The sequence below is a fragment of the Pseudorca crassidens genome, chromosome 16 (assembly GCF_039906515.1).
Source record: "Pseudorca crassidens isolate mPseCra1 chromosome 16, mPseCra1.hap1, whole genome shotgun sequence".
NCBI lineage: Eukaryota > Metazoa > Chordata > Mammalia > Artiodactyla > Delphinidae > Pseudorca > Pseudorca crassidens.
The window spans coordinates 63,426,463-63,444,623 of record NC_090311.1 but is presented as its reverse complement, the minus strand read 5'-3'; the positions used below and the strand labels follow the sequence as shown (position 1 = coordinate 63,444,623).

The following is an 18,161-nucleotide window of genomic DNA, read 5'->3' as shown; positions in this document are numbered from 1 at the left end:
TGGTTGCACAACATTGTGAATGTAATTAATACTACTGAACTGTACACTTTAAAATGGTTAAAAGAGTAATTTTTTTTTTTTTGGCCGTGCGGCTTACGGAGTGACCAGGGATTGAACCCGTGCCCCCTGCAGTGGAAGTGCAGAGTCCTAACCACTGGACCGCCAGGGAATCCCTGAAGTATGTTTTATTACAATAAAAAAGTACAAGAAAAACCTCCCTAAGGTTTTTTTTTTTTTCTTTTTTTTTGCGATACGCGGGCCTCTCACTGCTGTGGCCTCTCCGGCCGCGGAGCACAGGCTCCGGACGCGCAGGCTCAGCGGCCATGGCTCACGGGCCCAGCTGCTCCGCGGCACGTGGGATCCTCCCAGACCAGGGCTCGAACCCGTGTCCCCTGCATTAGCAGGCAGACCACTGCGCCACCAGGGAAGCCCCACCATATGTGTTTTTAACCTGATTCTTTTTTTTTTTTTTTTCTTTTCCCCCGGTACGTGGGCCTCTCACTGCGACGGCCTCTACCGTTGCGGAGCACAGGCTCCGGACGCGCAGGCTCAGCGGCCATGGCTCACGGGCCCAGCCGCTCCGCGGCATGTGGGATCTTCCCGGACCGGGGCACGAACCCGTGTCCCCTGCATCGGCAGGCGGACTCTGAACCACTGCGCCACCAGGGAAGCCCCCTCCCTAAGGTTTTTGTTTGTTTGTTTGTTTGTTTATTTTGGACTGAGTTGGGTCTTCATTGCTGCCCACGGGCTTTATCTAGTTGTGGCGAGCAGGGGCTACTCTTTGCTGTGGTGCACGGACTTCTTGTTGCGGTGGCTTCTCTTGTTGCAGAGCTCAGGCTCTAGGCACACGGGCTTCAGTAGTAGTGGCTCGTGGGCTCAGTAGTTGTGGCTCGCAGGCTCTAGAGCACAGGCTCATAATTGTGGCACACGGGCTTAGTTGCTCCGCGGCATGTGGGATCTTACCAGACCAGGGCTCGAACCTGTGTCCCCTGCATTGGCAGGCGGATTCTTAACCACTGTGCCACCAGTGAAGTCCCCAGGTTTTTTTTATGTAACAAAAAAAACACAAAGGTCTATGCTTTCATATTACATAACTAGCAAAGCTGTCCCAGCTCCTAGTGCTAATGTGTATTTTTCCCCGTCCTGTAAGCTGGTATTTTTTCCCTGTCCTGTAAGCTGTACTAGTATCTCTTCTAATCCATTTCCGTTTCAAATGAGATGCACCTTACAGATTTAATTTATCACGTAATGGCCCTCAACTCCAAAACTCAATCCAGACCTAGGATGGAAAGTTTATATACATGATAACCGACAAGTCTAGTGACTTAAACATCCAATTATTTCTTCTCTACTCAGCTGGTTACAACTAAGCTACTCAACCTACAGATGTTATTACACTCACTCTCAGAGATCTTACCCAACCTCAGAGTTTTAAATACATTTATATGTAGTCATTGGGATGACTGCTAATCTCCAGCCCTTCCCACCCACTCTCCAAATCTATTGATCCATATTTCCCACATCTCCACCTGTATACCTAACTGGCATCTATTTATCATATCCAAAACTAAATTCCTCATCTTCTTTCCCAAACATGCTACTCCTGCAACCTTTCGTCATTTCATTAAATCACAACTCCAACCTCAGTCCATAAACATTGAGTAATTTCCTAATTAATCTCCCTGCTTTCTCTTGCTTCCTACTTTCTGTTCCTAATATGGCAGCCAAAGCAATTCTTTAAAACCTAAAACAAATCTTGTCACACCTTATCCCCAAACCCTTCAATGGCTTCCCATATCACTTGGGGGAATTCTTAAAATGGTCTACTGGTTTCCTGTTATATCTCTGGCCTCAACTCCTAGAACTTCCTTCAGTCACACTGGCTTCTTTGTTCCTCATAAATACCTGGCATGATTCCCTCAGGGCCTCTGCACATGCTCTTCTTTCCACCTGTACTACTTTTCCCCTAGGTATTCCATGTAACTTCCTCTTTCTATATCCTTCTTCAGGTTTTACACAAATGTAAGCTTCTCAAGGAGGCCTTTTCTGGCTGTAATATTTAAAATTACTACCCACTCCACCCTCACCCCTACCAAAACTCTATCTCTTTTCTCTCCTTTAATTTTTTCCACAGAATTTACCAGTGCTTATAATATATATAAAATGTTTTTATTATTAGTTTTCCCCCACTAGAATGTAAGCTCCATGAAGGTAGGAATTATCTGTTTTGTTCATTTGATTTGACACTGAATAGATGATATACAATGGTGCCTCTACTTAAAGACCAAGTCTTTCTATGTGTGTCTTTCACTGCTAGAATATCTAGCAACTAGTGGCCAGAGGCTAAAGAAATGGAGAAAAATGAATCCCTTTCCTCAATGAATGTACTATTTCATGGAATGAATGTGAACCTAATAGTTAAATAAATAACATACACAAATAAAAAGTAGGGATGCAGAAAACAGACCATGTTTGTCAGAGATCATCAGGGAAGGAGGTAATTGAACAGGCTTTTGACACAGCCAAGCATGGGCCAGGGCAAACACACATACATGTATACACATGCATGCACATGTGCACATACACACACACACACACACACACACACACAAATAAGGAAACTCAGCTTGGTCAAAGAACAAAGAATTGTCCAGTTTGCCTGTCTTAAGATTCTTGACACCCTCTCCTTGACTCCCCAACACTTGTATGGCAGACCACTGACCAATAGCATTAGAGAAATAGGTCAAGGTTATATCATGAACAGTTTCAATCTTGGGCTAAAGAGTTTAGACTTAATTTAGTGGCTAATAAGAAACTGGTGACAGCTATGTTTTAGAAGAATTAATCTGGGAGAGATGAATACAATAATTGGGAAGACAGTCACTGACAGATCTGACAGTAAAGAAGCCAGTTAGGAAGCTTTTGCAATAATCTAGGCAAGATAGTTGATGGGAGCATGAAAATATAATCAGAAAGAAAATGGATGGAGGAGATAGCACCTCTGGGCTTGCTAAGGAATTAAATATGGAAGGCAAGGAATAGGATAAGTCAAAACTGATGCAAAGTTTTTTGCTAGGGTGGTTAAAAGACTTGATGGACCATTAACAGAAGAGGGAAAACAGAAAGAGGGACTGGTTTGGGACTTCCCTGGTGGCACAGTGGTTGAGAATCTGCCTGCAAATGCAGGGGACACGGGTTCGAGCCCTGGTCCAGGACGATCCCACATGCCATGGAGCAACTAAGCCCGTGCGCCACAATTACTGAAGCCTGTGCATCTAGAGCCTGAGCTCTGCAACAAGAGAAGCCCACGCACCACAACGAAGAGTAGCCCCTGCTCACCGCAACCAGAGAAAGCCTGCGCGCAGTAACGAAGACCCAACACAGCCATAAATAAATAAATAGATAGATAGATAGATAGATTTAGAAAGAGAGACTGGTTTAAGGCATAGAAAGGGGATGGAAATGTTGGCACAAACTGTAAAGATGAAAATATACAGAATACCAAAGGACAAAGGTTTGGCAAAGGTTTTTGTTTTTGTTTTTTGTGGACCATTTTTAAAGTCCATATTGAAGGGACTTCCCTGGTGGCACAGTGGTTAAAAATCCACCTGCCAGTGCAGGGGACACAGGTTCACAGGCTCTAGAGCTCAGGCTCAGTAGTTGTGGCGCACGCCTTAGTTGCTCCGTGGCATGTGGGATCTTGCCAGACCAGGGCTCGAACCCATGTCTCCTGCATTGGCAAGCGGATTCTTAACCACTGCGCCACCAGGGAAGCCCCTGCTTCTGTTTTATGTTTTGGCTTTTTGGCCATGAGGCATGTGGGATCTTAGCTCTCTGACCAGGGATTGAACCCGCACCCCCTGCAGTAGAAGGCGAAGTCTTAACCACTGGACCACCAGGGATGTCCCAGGCAGTTTTTCTTTAAATATGGGCAATACGTGAATACCATATAGACTGGATATAGCAATAACTACCTAAAAAGCCTTCTTTGGGGTCTTCCCTGGCAATCCAGTGGTTAAGACTCCACACTCCTGATGCAGAGGGCACAGGTTCTATCCCTGGTAGGGGAACTAAGATCCCATATGCCGTAGGGCGCAGCTTAAATAAATAAATAAATGTAAAAAGCCTTCTTTGAAAGCTTCACCCAACCCCACACATACCCCGACGTTTCATGAAACAGGGATAAATCAATGTGCCTTTTTTTATTATTATTATTATTGGTTTTCGCGGTAGAAAAGTCTTTTATTATATTAGTCAGGCCCCATCTGGCCGGGCCTAGACCTGGGCCCAGGAATAGCTGAGAAGAGCCCGTCCCCCTCCCTACTACTCAAGCTTCTCTTTGTCCTGCTTCTTCTCCTCCTCCAGCACCAGGGTTCGTTCTCACTCTTTCACCAGCTGGACACCACAGTAGATGAGAAACAGGATGGCCAGTGTGGTCTGGGGGAACCCTGTGAGTAGCAGGCACTGGGCGACCAGCTCTGTGAACTCAAGGCTGCTCAGGCTTACAAGGTTGTACATGATGATGGCCCAGAAGTTCATGGCCCCAAAGATGGCTGAGACCCTGAGCGACATCTGCTCCCACACAGAGGCCTCAATTTGCGCTAGGGACCCCCACTCTGACAGTTCCTGTACCCAGAGCTCAAAGGTGAGGCCAAAGCAGTTAAGACATGACCACAGGTAGACATTATCACAAGGCCCAAGCCACAGAGTGGTGATGGCAAATGTGGCCACACTGGCCCCCAACTCTGGAATCACCGCAGAGTTGAGTAGGCTAGGCCAGCCGGGGACAAGGGGCTGTCCCTGCCTGGGGGGCTTTACACCTTCCCCCCCACCGCCCCACTCTGACCTGGGCCTCCCAAAATCCAGGGGAGGCCCCATTTTAATAAACATTGTCATGGACCTTAGCTATCTTTATTTTACTTACTTACTTATTTATTTATTTTTGGCCACACGGTGAGGCTTGCAGGATCTTAGTTTCCTGACCAGGGATCTAGCCCGTGCCCCCTGTAATGGAAACCCAGAGTCCTAACCGCTGGACCATCAGGGAATTTCCTTAGCTATCTTTAAGTTAGGCTAGGTAGTCTCTTTTAGACCACAAATCATTAATGTTTATTTACTTATATTTACCAGGAATAAGCATCATATATCACAGATGCCTTATAATTTAAATAATTTTGGAGTCATATGTAATTTATCTGATATATAACACACGATCTTTGCTCCTTTCGTAGCATTTGTACGCTCTTTTATATGGTTAGATTTTTTTTTTTTTTTTTTTTTGGCGGAGCTGCACAGCTTGCGGGATCTCAGTTTCCCAACCAGGGATTGAACCTGGGCCACGGCAGTGAAAGCCTGGAATCCTAACCCGTAGGCCACCAGGAAATTCCCTGATTTTTTTTTTTAACTACTCTTTTTTTTTTTTAAATTTACTTATTTATTTATTTTTTGGCTGCATTGGGTCTTCATTGCTGTGCGTGGGCCTTCTCTAGATGCAGCGAGCGGGGGCTACTCTTCATTGCGTGCGCGAGCTTCTCATTGCAGTGGCTTCTCTTGTTGCAGAGCACTGGCTCTAGGTGCGCGGTTTTCCATAGTTGTGGCTCGCAGGCTCTAGAATGCAGGATCAGTAGTTGTGGCGCACGGGCTTAGTTGCTCCATGGCATATGGGATCTTCCCGGACCAGGGCTCAAACCCGTGTCCCCTGCATTGGCAGGCGGATTGTTAACCACTGTGCCACCAGGGAAGCCCCCTGATTTTTTTTTTAAAGCACACTTTGGTTATATTTTGACCTTAGGTAATTAGATCTTAAGAAATTGCATAAGATAAAGATGATTCTTATTATTTTTGACTCTAGAAATAATATTAGATATGCTTAAGTTGTGACGTCAGCTTTCCATGACTAGTGTACAGTTGAAAAAGTTTGTGAACATGAGGTAAAGTTTAATCAGGAAAGCAGGGATTTTAGGAAACAGCTTCAGGTTTCTTTTTTACTACGGCATTAGTAATCTGGTATTCAAAAAATGAAAAGTGACATTTTTAAATCAAATCTTTTGCTACAGTCCTCCAAAGCTGTACATTAAACTTCTAACAGAGTATAGCGAAAAAGAACAGAAACATGGAATGTCTGTTTCTCTACTTAGTAGGTAAGTGATCTTTTTTTCTAAATTTTATTTATTTTTTGGCTGCCTTGGACCTGCGTTGCTGCACATGGGCTTTCTCTAGTTGCAGTGAGCGGGGGCTACTCTTCATTGCGGTGCACCGGCTTCTCATTGTGGTGGCTTCTCTTGTTGTGGAGCACAGGCTCTAGGTGCACGGGCTTCAGTGGTTGCAGCACACAGGCTCAGTAGTTGTGGCTCGTGGGCTCTAGAGCGCGAGCTCAGCAGTTGTGGCGCAGCACAGACTTAGTTGCTTCACAGTATGTGGGATCTTCCCGGACCAGGGCTCGAACCCGTGTCCCCTGCATTGGCAGGCGGATTCTTAACCACTGCTCCACCAGGGAAGTCCCGTAAGTGATCTTAAAGACAATACATACCTGATATACAGTTTCTAACCTGTAAAATATGGCTGATCCCCCAGATATGATATGGATATCAAATAAAATCATTTAGACAAAGGACCTACCACAGTGCACAACACATAATATGTGCTATATTCCTTTCACTTCCTCAGTATGTGCACCCCTAGACCTGCAGAACAGATCATTATTCATCCAATCCATACATATTTACTATCCACCTGCTGTGCACCAGGTGTTATGTTAGATGGTCAAGCTATGAAAATAAGATAAAATTCCTACAAAGACTTTTGTAAGAGAGCAAGCAGTTACAAAAAAGTAAGTATAATTTGCCAGTATTTGTCTAGTATTAGGGGTATGCATAGAGTACTACAAGGAACAAAGAGGGAAGAGACCAATTCTATTGGGGTGGGGTTGGGGGATGGAATTAAGAAAACCTAGAGAGTTGAACTGAGCCTTGAAAAATGAGTAAGAGTTTTCTGAATATTTCAGAAGAGGAACTATATCATCTCAGTGTAGTTACAATTATATATAGCAATGAACTGGAAATTATTTAGAGAACTGATCTAATTTATTTTTGTTGTTGTTCATCACGTATTTCTTGTACAGGTGCTAGGCATCAAAGATACAATAGTAAATAAAAACTTGGTCCCTGCACTTCAGGGAGCTTATATTCTAGTGGGAAAGAGATCTTAATCAAGTAACCACAGAAATTTATGTAAAATTTAAACTAGAATAAGTACTTCGGGGAACTAAGTTCCCACATGCTGCACAGCGCGGCCAAAAAAAGACCATAAAACAGGGATTGACCTAAACCAGTTTAGAGAAACCTTCCTTAAGGAAATGATGCTTGAACCCAAAGGTGAAGAATGCCTAGGGCTTAACTGAGGAAAGGAAAAAGAAAAAGCAGAAAAAAGAAACAGAGCTTATGGTGGAAGAGTTTGGTGTCTTCAAGGGTCCGATCACAACTTCGAATGCATTACCATGCTATGTCCTTCCAGGCTTCAGGCAGGTCACTCACATTGACAAATGTGTAAGACAATAGAGGGAGCTGCTAGACTGAAGAACTGTAAAGTGCTTGCTTTGCCTAAAATGAAACTTTTCTGCAAATGAAACTTACTGGTTTACAAGAGTGGAATTATTGGTTTGTAATTACAGAAGAAAGCCACTGAGGCTGGAGTGAGAAGAACTAGGATGTTTGTGATATAAGATGAGATAGAGAAATAGGTCAAGTCTTACAGCCACTAGCAGACTTATAGCCCGTGTAAGAGTCTTGACATTATCCTAAAGCAATATGAAGCCAGTATTAAGCTGTGGCTGACATGGTGAGGTGTGTATTTCAAAATGATCATTCTGCTCATGGCTTGGACAATGGAATAAGGACAAAAGTGGACGTGAGTACACTATTGCAAGACGTGGCAATTGGTCTAGAGTAAAGGCCATGGGAGTGGAGGGAAGTAGGTGGATTCGAGACACACTGAAGTGATGAAATGGACAGAACTTGGTGATCGATTCAATTAGGGTGTGAGGAAGGGGAGATAAAGATAATTCCTAGGTTCCTGGTTTACATGACTGGATGGGGAATTCCCTGGCAGTCCAGTGGTTAGGACTCTGTGCTTCCACTGCAAGGGGCATGGGTTCGATCCCTGGTCAGGAAACTAAGATCCCACAAGCCACGTGGCACGGCCAAAAAGAAACCCACAAAAAACATGACTGGATGGACTCACTGAGGCAGGAATCACTGGAAGAGGGTCAGTTTGTTGTTGCTTTAGGGCAAAGTGGAAGGACAGGGGAGAAGATGAGTTGCATGGTTGGGACACACTGAGTATGCGGAGGCCTCAGAGACATCTAAGAGGAGATATTAAAGAGTAGAATATATAAGGAGCAGCCCGGGCTGAAGATATAATATTAGTAAGCCAAGCCTAAAGAGAGAGTGAGAACCTAGAACTCAGCCTTGAGTAACTGCAACACCTAATGGCCAGTTGGAGAATAATGAGGTGGTAAAGGAGATAGAGGAGTAGCTAGAGATGTGTGTGGGTGAGGGGGCGAGGGTGTAGGATAGAAGCCAATGGAATGGAGTGTTTTAAGAATAATGTAGTATTGGAAACGTTGAGTTTAAGATGTCTATGAAGGATCTAAGCTGAAATATTCTGGGAATTCCCTGGCTGTCCAGTGGTTAGGACTCCGCACTTCCATTGCAAGGGGCACGGGTTCAGTCCCTGGTCAGGGAACTAAAATCCCACAGGCGTGTCCAAAAAAAAGGAAAGTCTGGAGCAATGGGATTCAGTCTAGAGAGATAAATTTGGAAGTTTGGGGCATTTACATTACAACTTAAAGCCATGTTTATTTAGAAAGCATAGTATAATGTGTAAAGACATTACTCAATCAACGGTAGCAATTGTTATTCACACACTTGAGCAATAATAACACTGATGGATTTACTTAGTGTTTTTCTCTGAGAAGATAAAAACACTTTGGAGATATTATCCAATTGCTTCTGTCATTCGGTATTTGACCTGTCAGCAATATTTATTGAGGGTATTATAGTATTAGGTCCTATAAAAAGATAAGACACAAAAGAAATAGAAGATATGAGTCTTACCCTTAAGCTTTCACGTAGTTGGGGAAACAAAATGTTGACATATGCGGGCTTCCCTGGTGGCGCAGTGGTTGAGAGTCCGCCTGCCGATGCAGGGTATACGGGTTCGTGCCCCAGTCCGGGAAGATCCCACATACCGCGGAGCCTGCGCGTCCGGAGCCTGTGCTCCGCAACGGGAGGGGCCACAACAGTGAGAGGCCCGTGTACCGCAAAAAAAAAAAAAAAGTTTACACATGCAATACTAATGAACAGAGTCAAAATTACATAATCAGTGATACAAATTAATAAAGTTCGGGCTTCCCTGGTGGCGCAGTGATTGAGAGTCCGCCTGCCGATGCAGGGGACACGGGTTTGTGCCCCGGTCCGGGAAGATCCCACATGCCGCGGAGCGGCTGGGCCCGTGAGCCATGGCCCCTGAGCCTGCGCGTCCGGAGCCTGTGCTCTGCAACAGGAGAGGCCACGACAGTGAGAGGCCCGCGTACCGCAAAAAAAAAAAAAAAGAAAGAAATTAGCCTCATTTGTGCAAATATATAGAATTACATAATCGCAGTCACAGAGTTTAAAAAGGACCTCTGAGAGGCGTTTATTTATTTATTTTTTAAATTTTTGAATGCGTTGGGTCTTCGTTGCTGCGCGTGGGCTTTCTCTAGTTGTGGCGAGCGGAGGCTATTCTCCATTGTGGCGCTCAGGCTCAGTAGTTGTGGTGCACAGGCTTCGTTGCTCCGCGACATGTGGGATCTTCCAGAACCAGGGCTCGAACCCGTGTCCCCTGCATTGACAGGTGGATTCTCAACAACTGTGCCACCAGGGAAGTCCTCTGAAAGGTGTTTAACAAAGTTTCTTGAGCTATTGGGTATCTGCTTTGTGCTTAGTCCTGAGCTAGCACTGGGAATATAAAAAAAGGAAGATAAGTCCTTTGAGAGACATACAGTTTGGTAACTGGAGTACAGTGTGTGAGAAGTGCTATGACAGAGATCTGGGGCTGCTGCAGAAGCAGTGTGGAGAGAGTTATGAAGCTCCTAATTCTGCCTGGGTTATTACATGAGGCTTCACAGACAAGGAGTTTTGTGAGCTGGGTTTTTAGGGATGAAGATAAGTTTGCCAGGTTGGCAGGAATGAGAATAATGTAGAGGAAGGAGAGGACGGAACCAGAGGGAGAAGGACATTCCAGGCAGACCTGTATCTGTCCCAACTTTTTCGTCCCCTCTATTCACAGAGCTGGAGAAAGTATGTTTGTTAGAACAGACTCACCAAATAATCAAGACAGCTTTAAATGAATTCTCAGAGGGGAGGAAGAAAACATTCAGAAATAATTCAGTCAGTTGTTTTTAATGTGCTTACTATGTAGAGGTCATGATGTGTGAGGCAACGAGAAGGAAGAATTAGAACGGAGCAGGTCCCAGAATGTCTCAGGTGAAAAATGCAATGAAAGAGGTCAGGAACACAGCACAGTTCTTCAGGGGTTAGAGATAATGGGCTGCAGTTACAGAGCAAAACCTTCAGGGCCGGGGACTTCCCTGGTGGTCCAGTGGTTAAGACTCCGTGCTTCCAATGCAGGGGGCACAAGTTCGATCCCTGGTCGGGACACTAAGATCCCACATGCCACGGGGTGAGGCCAAAAAGTTAAAACAAAACAAAGCCAAAGAATACCCTATTCACTCATGATGGAGAGTCAGCTTTGGAAGTTTCTGGCTGGACCAGGAGTCTCGAAGTGCTTGCTGTGCCAAGAGGGGTCTGAAGAAGGAAGCATCCAGAGGAAGAAGATGGTGAAGGCATTTTGGTTGGACTTATAGGAGGAGAACCAGGATGGCCTATAGGTGTCGCAGAATTCCAGGACTGAGGAATTTCAAAATGTAGGGGGAAAAAAAAGAGAATGAAGCTGTGTTGTGAATGTAACTTCAGGAGAGTAGGTCAGTGGACTCAGAAATTAACAGATGTTATAGGAACAAGAAAGAGCAAGAAACAGAATTTGTCATGGAGAGAAATAGGGCTAAAGGTAGATGGGAGAGCAAGGTCAAGCAAAGGCATGACCTGGGCATGATAAACATGGACAACCCCTAGACAGCAGAGAAGAAGGCGCTAATGAAGAAGAGACTGAAGATGCTAGAAGGAAGGGCTCATTAATGTAGTAAAAACTGCTTAAATAAAATAGCATGGAGAGACCTCCCTGGTAGTCCAGTGGTTAAAACTCTGCACTCTCAATGCAAGGGGCCCGGGTTTGATCCCTTGTTGGGGAATCAAGATCCCACCTACCGCAACTAAGCCTGCATGCCACAACTACTGAGCCCGGGCGCTGCAACTAGAGAGACCCGCACATTGCAGTGAAGACCCAGCACAGCCTAAAAAGAAAAAAAAAAAAAAAGTAGCATGGAGACTAAGCTAAAGGGCACAAGATAATGGACAGCCCCATAACAGGGAAGAAACTTCAGGTAAGGAAGGAAATTGTACTGTTGAGCAAGGGAGGAAAAGATTAATAAGAAATCTATGGTGATCATTTTGTAATGTATAGAAATACTGTGCACCAGAAACTCACATAGTGTTGTAGGTCAATTACACTTCAAAAACAAACAAAGAAACTCATAGAAAAGGAGATCCGATTTGTGGTTACCAGAAGTGGGGAGTGGGGGGGGGGGAGGGGGAATTGGGTGAAGGTGGTCAAAAGGTACAAACTTCCAGTTATAAGGTAAATAAGTACTGGAGATATAATGTACACCATGATAAATATAACACTGCTGTACACCAAATATGAAAGTTGTTAGGAGAGTATATCCTAAGAGTTTTCATCACAAGGAAAAAATATTTTTTCTTTTATTTTGTATCTATATGAGATAAAGGTTGTTCACTAAACTTACTGTGCTCATCATTTCATGAGGTATGTAAATCAAATCATTCTGCTGTACACCTTAAACTTACACAGCGCTGTATGTCATTTATATTTCAATAAAACTGAAGAAGAAAAAAAGAAACCTATTGCTTGAGGGCCTCTTTTTTTTTTTTTTTTTTTTTTGGCTACAGCACTTGGCATGTGAGATCTTAGTTTCTTAGTTCCCTGACCCCTGCAGTGGAAGGGCAGAGTCTTAGCCAGTGGACCGCCAGGAAAGTCCCTTGAGGGCCTCTCTTGACAGCCTGGGCTATGGGCAGCTTTGGAGGTGAGGCATAGGAAGGCTTAGAACAGGTCCCATGGCAGGAGGATACTCAAAATCTTCCAAAATAGGGATTGCTGAGGAGAAATAAAGACCTCAGGCAGATTTAGGTCTTAAGATTTCAAAGTTGGCTAAGGCTCCCACAGAATTCTGCCGCTTGCAAGCAGCAGAGAAAATGAATGATGGGGATATAGAAGTCAAATCAGGGTGCTTCCAGGTTGAGTTTGGGAGAGGCTAAGCGGACAAATGAATTAGTGGGTTGGAAAGCTTACCATTAAAGTTGCTGGACAAGGCATAAATGGAGAAAATGGCCTAATCTTGTCATAGGAAGTAGAGAAGGAGTTTTCATCAAAATCATACTTGATCACACTCAAGTTCTTGATCACACTCAAGTTCATTATCATAACTAGACTATATCTTCATGCTCTGCAGTTACTATGAAGGTATGCTAATTTTTCCAATTCCTTCCAAAACCAATTCTGGCAATTCCAATTTTTTTTTCTCCCTCACAGTATCAATTTGATTTCCTCTTTCTTCCACCTTCTCTACTGAGGTGTCTTTTGGTTTGTACCTACCATGTATTGTATGTATTCTTGACAATCTCTGGATTCAATGTAGAAGCTTGAGTGAGAAAAAGACCTTAAGTCTGTGTCTGCCAGTAAACTGACCAGTAAATACCAATTCCTGCAAACCTGCTCCATGCAAATTCTCTGAGAATTCCCTTGGGTCTTTTCTACTTTAAGTTTTCCTTGCTCTCTTGGACTCCTAGCAGAATTGACTGCGTTATAGCTTTTTCAATGCGGAGCTATTATTGCAGGTTTATCTTGCCCAGCCTCCCCTGCTCTTCCAGGACCTTGTAGATTGTAGTGTCCCAGATCACCAAGGGACTATTAACTTTTTCCTACCTACTATTATATTATCTATCTATCCCTGATGTCTTTTTTTTTTTTTTTTTTTTTTTTTTTTTTTTTTTTTTGCGATACGCGGGCCTCTCACTGTTGCGGCCTCTCCCGTTGCGGAGCGCAGGCTCCGGACGCGCAGGCTCAGCGGCCATGGCTCACGGGCGCAGCCGCTCCGCGGCATGTGGGATCTTCCCAGACCGGGGCACAAACCCGTGTCCCCTGCATCGGCAGGCGGACTCTCAACCACTGCGCCACCAGGGAAGCCCCCTGCTGTCTTTATAGAGAATCATAAGTTTGCCTTTCTTATTTGTTTGTACCATTAATACTACTAGAAATGTGTAAGAGTTCCTCATCAGCACTTAGTATTTCCAATTTAAGAAATTTTTCCAATGGAATAAAAAAATTTTTTTTGTCAATGGAGATTATATTCCTTAGGAAAGAAAGCATGTGTGTGTTTGTGTGTGTGGGGGGAGTATATATATTTCCCTAGGACACTGCCTAAGGTAATTAGTAAGCAGGGCAGCTAAGATGAAAGTCCGGTTATGTATTTAGGAAGCTATATAAGCAGAATTCCAATACTCACCTTACGTGTATTTGGAAATACACATAAGGTATATTTGGAAATAAGACAGGAATTCTTGTTTTGTTATTAAGAAAGAATAGATAAGGATAGTGGGAAATTGCTTAAACGTTTATTCTTTGATATTGAGGACTGGAAATAATTGCATTTTCTTTTTTTCTCCTTGGGTAGACACCTCATGTTATTGTTTAGCTTCCCATGGCTTGTTCAACCTTTTAGTTTCTGTTATAATTATCAGACCCCTTTTCTAACAGGTTCAGATGGACATGACGTTGCTAGATGCTATGTTTGAGTTTCAGATGCCAAGGTGGCTTTCAACGTCATCTACGTGCTGATGACTTCCAAATTTGTTTTTCCAAGCTAAACTTCTTTTCCAAACTAAAAATTGTCTCAGACTTGGTCAGTGGGAGTTATATATATATATATATATATATATATATATATATATATATATATATATATATATATATATATATATATATATATTTGATGGGCACCTACAGTTTCCAATTTTTTTTACCATTGTGAAATACAGTGAAATTGTGTTGCCGCAGACAAAAACCTACCTTCAGGGCCTTTGCACTTGCTCCTTCCTAAGCATAAAATCTTCTCCGGTTTCCTTCCTTAATCTCTTTCAGATCTATTCCATGAGCTGATCGTTGTATTTAAAATTGCAGCCTTCCCCAGCACTCCCTGTCCCCTTCTCTGCTTTTTTTCCCCTCCCTCTGACCATCACCATCTGACACACTGTATGTATTCTGCTTTCTAGCCTTTTTTATTCTCCTGGCCCCATTCCATGATTGAATGCAAGCACCACAAGAGCAGAGGTTTCATTTTGCTCACTGCTGTTTCCCCAAAGTATGGGACCGTGCCTCGCACATGGTATGGACTCAACTAATATTTATGGAATGAAGAGAATAAGCATTGCCATGGTCATTTTTTTTAAATTTATTTTATTTATTTTTGGCTGTGCCTGGTCTTAGTTGTGGCACATGGGATCCTCGTTGAGGCATGTGGGATCTTTCATTGCGGCGCACAGGCTTCTCTCCAGTCGTGGTGTACAGGTTTTCTCTTCTCTAGTTGTGGCGCGCAGGCTCCAGGGCACGTGGGCTCTATAGTTTGCGGCCTGCGGGCTCTCTAGTTGAGGCCCACGAGCTTAGTAGTCATGGCGCAAGGGCTTACTTGCCCCGGGGGCATGTGGGATCTTAGTTCCTTGACTAGGGATCTCACCGAGTCCCCTGCATTGTAAGGCGGATTCTTTACCACTGGACCACCAGGGAAGCCCCACCATGGTCATTTTTCTACATCTTTGTGTGATTTTCCCATTTCAATACTTTTTTAAGTTAATCATTTCAATTAATTGACAAAAGCCAGGATATGGCTATTACATGATAGTCTTTCTCCTTTTGTTCTTTAAGAAAATCAAGTTTTGAGTCAAACTCTGACAAGATATTAACAATTAGGCTTTTGGAAACATTGACTGAGAAGAGTCCCATTTTTCAGATAAGATTTATTTTAAACACCACATGTCTTTCTCCAATCACTGTATTTATCTGACTGTAGCACTGAAAACACTGTAGTGCAGCCATTGGTTTGTTCTGCTTGCAAACCCAGAATGTGTTCCTCCTGGGTGGGAAGCAAATTGCATTCAACTCTGTAGGCCAAGCTTCTAACTCAATAATAAGTTTGAATGAATCAATCAATGAGAAAAGTTGAAAGTTTAGGAATCTTTCTCAAAAGAACAATCTGGTTATGCTTATTAATGCAGGTATAACAAAGAATAAAAATTATGTGCAGAATGGGGATAGAATGGTGTGGAAGGCAATGATAGAAGGAGTCTTTACCTTCCGTTGAAGTTTGACCTGGGAGGAATGATTGTTCCATGAACAGCATTTTCCTTCCCACTGTGACTCCATTGAAGATCTGGATTTCCATGTCTGTTTAATAACTGACTGCTGGAAGAAGCAACAGCCATCAAACACTTAGGGAGAAATTCAGATGCCCCAGTCAGTCTTAATTTTGGCATAATGCTACTGGTTATTCCTCCTAATGATAAAAACTTACTTCTTCCTGTGCCTTCATTTCTTCATCCATAAAGTGAATACTGCCAAAGCACGGGGGCAAATAACTAACAAAAAATGTTATGACGACCTTTGCAGACATCAAGCTCTGAGTCAAGGGAACACAACCCTCCTCTGGCTTCTCTCTAAGGTATTGAGGCCAGTTTTCCATTGCTCGCCACGCAGATATGCCTCAATGGTGTCATCTCTGACCTGGCGTCCCATTAATGCACCTACAAACATTCAATTGAGAGACCCTAAAACTTTTCCCTCAGCCAGAGAGTCCCTCGGAAAAAAGATAATGACAAGAAAACGTTGACAACGCTCTCCCTCTTCAATACTCTCCTTTGACCTTAACAAAAAAGAAAAAAGAAAAAAAAAAAAATGTCAAGAGAGACGAGGGCCAAGGGGAAGGGGAAGGGTCGAGAGATGAGTCCAGCTCCAGTTTGGGGAAATCCAGCTCGCGTTTTGCCTCTCGCTCAGTAGTGCAGGGTCCAGGGAAGGCAGAGCCCCAGCTTCGCTCCCTGAGGTCTGTCCTGGGGAGACACTGCTGCTCCGGGGGGCTGACCTGGCGGGGAGTGGCAGCGCAGTCCGCTCCCGCGCCGCTTTGTGCGCGCAGCCGCTGGGCCCTCTGCTCCCGGGTCTGCCCCCCGGGACGCCCCCCTGCCCCGCCCCAGTCATGCAACTCTACCTGCCTTTCCGCTGTGGACCTTTGGGAAGCAGTCGCCCACCCCGGGGGCTCGGGCCCTGACCCTGCCAGGAGCCGGTAGGTGTTCGTCCGGGGCCCGCCCGCGCCCCTCGCGCCCCCCGGGGCCCCGGACTCCGAAGTTGTGGGGACGAGCGCAAGTTGGAAAGTTTGCCCGAGGGCTGGTGCAGGCTTGGAGCCGGGGGGACGCGCGCAGCCCTCGGAGCCTGAGGGGGCCAGTGGTGAGTTGGGGTTGGGGCAGAGGGCAGGGGTCCGGGGAGCCACACGCGGAGGCCGGAAGGCGTTGAGAGGGGCAGTGCACCGCTGGGGCTGGACGTGGGCCGGGGCTCGGCGGCCGCGCGGCCGCCGGGGCCGCGGGGGTGGGCCCGCTCCCCGCGACGACCCCATACCCAGGGCTGCTTGGGGCGCTTTTGTTGCGGGTGATAAACAATGCCCCCCGGCCGGAGGACTCGGCTGCGGCGCCGGGTGAGGAGAGCTGGAGCGCCTCGAGGTAGGACCCCGGGCTCCGCTGGAAACCGGATTGGGCGGGGAGGGCAAGTGCGGCCTGAGGTGGGGATGCCTGACTGGGCCGGCGATTGATGCGGCTCGGGCTGAGGAGAGGGAAGAGTTAGGGCAAGTTGCGGGTAGGGAACCCTGGCTGTCCCACGCTCAAGCGTACCCCCAAACAAGTTTTCTCCCTCCCCTGTGCTAATATAGGGGCCGGTTCCTTGAGAAAACATTTGGCACTTGCCTCCTTGAGCTTTTCCGGGAGGGAGCTTCAGGGACGTAGCTTTTGGAGTGGAGGTAGTAGGAGAGTCTTGCCAGAGGCTTGACCTGGAGTTACGCTGATCTGGGAAGAAGGGAGTGGAGGAATAGAACAGTGTTCTGTCAAAATGGCCTAAAAACTCTTAAGAGCGCCACTCGTTCGCCGAACGCGCTGGCTTGCCGTCGCATCGGTCCCACTAGGGCGGAATCCCGGAGCGGGCCCCAAGGATGAGAGGTCCGCAGAGCCGGGTGCCGGGGACCGGCCGGGCGGCAAGTGAGGGGCCGGGGCTGGGCTAGGTCTCTCGCCGTCTCCCCCTCACCCCTCTCTCCTCTTCCTCCCCTCTCCTCCCTCCCTCCCTCCCTCTCACCCACACTCCCAAACGATTCGGCTACTGAGGGCTGTGTGCAGTCCATAAATTTCTACAGAAAGTGGTCGGGAAGTTGCTGGCCTGCCCCAGTAGGCTTTCCACGGTAATGGGGAACACAGATTGGGCTTTTCTGACCCCATATAAATTAATGTATCAACAAGAGAACAGATATTGCTTGAACTAGGAGTCTTTTCCCCCGCCGGCAACTCGTCCTCCCAAAGTAACCAGGTCGCTCCAGTGCCTCTTTCTCTCCTCCCCCGTAACACTCTCGGGCACACAAATGAGCTGCATCATATATCATAGTAAGGGTCAGTTTATAAAGACATGTTTGAAAAGTGTTTCAAGACGCTGAGGGAGGAAAAGATTAGGTGCACAGCCTAGTGTCAGCAGGGTGCGCTGAGCGCTTGCACCCACATGAGTTGAAGGGCGGCGCTACAGGGTAGCAACCCCAGGTCCGCCCTGAACCGAAAAGGGACCATCCTGCTCTCTTCCCCATCTCAACGTTAAAGAGTGAAATAAAAACGTTGGCTTCCTCAGTCCTCACTCAG

At 45.6% G+C, this 18,161-nt stretch overlaps 1 protein-coding gene and 1 long non-coding RNA gene across 3 annotated transcripts in view; one reads left to right on the top strand and one right to left on the bottom strand.

Annotated features, from left to right (window-relative positions):
• Positions 1-15,228: 15,228 nt before the first annotated feature.
• Positions 15,229-16,355, bottom strand: LOC137209279 (uncharacterized). Its single transcript, XR_010935973.1, has 3 exons — positions 15,800-16,355; positions 15,580-15,690; positions 15,229-15,361 (listed from the first exon to the last, which is right to left on the bottom strand). It is a non-coding gene; the product is annotated as an uncharacterized lncRNA (long non-coding RNA).
• Positions 16,356-16,414: 59 nt separating this feature from the next.
• The window catches only part of TET1 (tet methylcytosine dioxygenase 1), a 139,638-nt gene continuing 137,891 nt past the window's right edge, over positions 16,415-18,161 (top strand). For both annotated transcript variants that reach the window (XM_067710750.1, XM_067710749.1), the window contains exon 1: positions 16,415-16,561. The gene's annotated coding sequence lies outside the window, so the exon portion shown is untranslated. The remainder of the gene's footprint in view (positions 16,562-18,161) is intronic.